The 3,793-nt window shown below is 46.0% G+C and overlaps 1 pseudogene; it reads left to right on the forward strand.

The window, feature by feature from the left end:
* The first annotated feature begins 1,203 nt into the window (after positions 1-1,203).
* LOC105465356 (FUN14 domain-containing protein 2 pseudogene) lies at positions 1,204-2,083 on the forward strand (annotated as a pseudogene).
* Positions 2,084-3,793: the final 1,710 nt, after the last annotated feature.

Below are 3,793 nucleotides of genomic sequence, written 5' to 3' on the forward strand. Positions count from 1 at the left end.
GGACAGGCTTTAAGATGAAAGAGAACTGGAACTCATTTATAGAGTTACAAGGAAAGTGAGATCCACCCTTCAAAGTTTCTGCCCATTTCTCTCTCTGCCTTTCTCCCTTTTACTTTTTACTTAGATGAAGACTTGCTGTTATGTTATCCTTAAGATGGGCACAATAAATTCCAGCAGCAAGAAGATACCAGGACATAAACTATATACTTCAAAAGTTCAGACTTAATTCCTGTTCATATATTGCATTGGATAAAATTTGCTTTTTCCAGTCCAGCCCTGGTAAAAAGGCCACAATGGCACAAGCAATCCTGTTACAGCTGCAGAACAGAAGGTGGGAGGAAAAATTCAATTAGAACCATGCCTTCCTCAGCCCAAAAATGGGTTTGATATTTGCAGAGGGTTCCCAGGCAACAACCCCTGCCATTCCAGACCCTACAAATTGGGAACGCTTTTTGTTGCAGGCTGAGAAAGCACCACACAAAAGGTCCCAGGCAGCACAGTTTTTTCATGTTTGAAGGGTCGACAGCCCAGCCCCATCTGCCTCCTGAAGCATATTCCCCTCTTTTCTTTACCTTCCCACAGATGACACTTCGGACAGCTCTTTTCAGGTAAGTCCAAGAGAAAAAGTAAATGCTAGGCCTGGTGAAGTAATTTCTCACTCAGGTTTTGCAAAATCCAGAGAGGCTACAGGTTTCCCCAAATATACTACAAAAATCTTTGACTGAGTCTCAAAAGGGGGGACTGTTGACAGTGTGAAGGGAAGTGTTTTCCAAGATAATTCACCTGGACATTTGCCTAGAAGTTTTGCAATTTACAAAATATTTCACACACATAATTTTATTGGATCCTCACAATAATACTGTATTTTTCTTATTCTATAGATGAGAAAACAGAGACTCAGGTCTTATCCTTGGACATGTGGTCCATTCGTTGCTCTTTCCACCATTCCACACTGCTTCTAAAAAAAACAAAAAAACAAACAAACAAAAAAAACAGGATGGCATCTGTTGGGCGGGTCTGCGGGGCTTGTGACGCCGCCCCTCGGAACTTTGTGACGCAGCCGCTTGCCGAGACAGGAAGCGGTCGCAGCGCGCCAGGCCCGCCCTCTTCCGCGGCCGCCGTGGGAATGGAAACATCTGCCCCACGTGCAGGAAGCCAGGTGGAAACATCTACCCCACGTGCAGGAAGCCAAGTGGTGGTCACAACAGCGTGCCACTCTGTGGCATACCGCGCAGATCCCCTGCGTGTGTCCCTGTGAGACTAGCTCACCAAAATGGCCGCGTCCAGTGAAGGAAACTTTGAGGGAGATATTGAGTCAGTGGACCTTGCAGAATTTGCTAAGCAGCAGCCATGGTGGCGTAAGCTGTTCGGGCCAGAATGTGGACTTTCAGCCGAAAAGTATAGCGTGGCAACCCAGCTGTTCATTGGAGGTGTCACTGGATGGTGCACGGGTTTCATATTCCAGAAGGTTGGAAAGTTGGCTGCAACAGCTGTGGGAGGTGGATTTTTTCTCCTTCAACTTGCAAACCATTCTGGGTACATCAAAGTTGATTGGCAACGAGTGGAGAAGGACATGAAGAAAGCCAAAGAGCAGCTGAAGATCCGTAAGAGCAATCAGATACCTACCGAGGTCAGGAGCAAAGCTGAGGAGGTGGTGTCATTTGTGAAGAAGAATCTTCTAGTGACTGGGGGATTTTTCGGGGGCTTTCTGCTTGGCATGGCATCCTGAGGAAGATAACCTCATTTTCATTGTTCCTGGTTTTTTCCAGCCAGCAGCCTCTATACTCCATCATAGGACACTGAGTCCCTCCTCCTCTTCTCCCATGCCTTCCTCCCTGCTGTGGCAAATCCAAGTGGCTTCTATAAGCATCTGTTGGTACAAGTTAATGTGGCACCATAAGCTTGATGGTTGCAGAAGAGACAATAGTCCTTAGCTCTCCTTCCAGTACACCCCCTACTTGGTCAGTCTGTAGGTCAGCAAGAAGGTTCTTCTACCTCCATGCAAGACACTTAGGAGAACACATTGCAAGATGGCTGACTGTGGAGGATGAGTGGATCCTGAAAGGTTGTCCTGAACTGTTGATTTGAAAAAGAAATAAGCACATGGATTACCTTATTATGTGCTGCATGGAAAGGAACTGAATACAATTGCCTTTAAGCATTAAAAAAAAAAAAAATGAAAAATTGGGGTGTCACACTTGCAAAATGGATGGACAAATGTGGTCAGGGCAGATCAAGGTAAGGGATGATCTGAAGCAAAACTGTGAAGGATAACCTTGGGTGACCCTTACATATTTTTTACCCTTACCCCAGGTGCCCCCTGTTTCCAAACCCCTAATGCCCAGGGCCCTCATTCTCTACCCTTTTGCTAAACAAGGCAACACTTCTCTGTTGCCCACATGAGCAGAACCTCATACTTTGGCTTCCCTGACCCCTTCTACCCCTTCAAAACATACCTATCCCTACCTGTGTTCTTCTCCCTCAATTTCTCTCTGGGCAACTGATCTACTTTAACCTGATCATTTGACTTCCTAGGAAGTACCTTCCACTCTGAGAGTCAGGATGCTCTGCATGTGTGCTAAGGTATCAAATGAAGATTGAAAGCCACTCCTGTGTTACCCCTCCCTGGCAACCCTGCTACTTTGACAAGGGTTCTGTTGACTCAACCTGAATTCCACAGTGTTGTGAGAGTTTCAGGCACTGCTGCAGTGAATAGGTATAGATATTACTGGGTAGTGACTCCCTCAATTGGAGCACCACAGTCTATCCATCAAAAATTTCTCAACCATGGCCCTGGGATTGATTGACCAAAGCCCATTAGAGGACTGCAGGGATCTGCCAGAAGGTGGGACATGAGATATGAATACATTCCTTAAGGTTCTGTGGCCCTGAGAACTCAGCCCCAGAAGATGATCTGTGCAGGAGGTTTTGAGCCTAACCAGGGTACCAGAGAGGCCAGGAGTACCTCCTCCAGCCAAGACTGACCACAGTCCAGAGAACAAAACCCAGATAACAGAATCTGTCTCTGACACTGGACTCTTCTTTCTTGCATTCTGAGAAATGTAAGAACTACTCTTGGAAAGAAACAGTAGAGACCAAGAAACACAGGGATGGAAGCTGACTGGTTTCAGGGTTCAAAGGTCTGTGTCCCATCCCAGTTTGGCAAGTTATCAGTGGGAGGGGCCATGAACAATCCAGAAAACCTCTCTGGGCCTCTGGTTCCTTATCTGAAAAATGAAGGATAGTGAAACTTGCCTTGCCTACTCACAAGTCTGTCCTGAGCTCATGAAACTCTAGCAGCTTTTCTATCTTCTCAGCTTTTCTATCACTTAACAGGTGAAAAACCTATGGCCTAAGAAATTAAATGACCCACTTACCTATTGTCTTAGTTTGAGTGTCCCCAGACCTTGAAACAAGCAATCAAATACAGGTAGTGTATTTAAGACAGGCAAGAAAAACTGCCAGAAGAGTGGAAAAGTGAACCCAGGAAGAGAAGGTAGCCAGTAAAATGATTTATCAGTCTTCTCCCTCTGGGGACAACTGAAAGTTAATTCCCTGAGGAAATTCTGGAAGTGGAGTACAATGCAGGCCTTGAAGTTATCCTGCCCATGGAATGAGGGAGCTGGGGTATTTGCATGCCAGTCCTGCAGAGTCCTTGGTTAAGGCTGCTGGGGCAGGATGTGAGCAGAGTGGACTTCATGGCTTTTTAAAAAAAAAGAAAGAAAAGCATGCAGACAAAAGGAAGCAGAGGCTGGCTAGTGGAGGTTGGTCAGAATGCATGGAAATGGCAAGG

The sequence above is a fragment of the Macaca nemestrina genome, chromosome 13 (genome assembly GCF_043159975.1).
Source record: "Macaca nemestrina isolate mMacNem1 chromosome 13, mMacNem.hap1, whole genome shotgun sequence".
Taxonomy (NCBI): domain Eukaryota; kingdom Metazoa; phylum Chordata; class Mammalia; order Primates; family Cercopithecidae; genus Macaca; species Macaca nemestrina.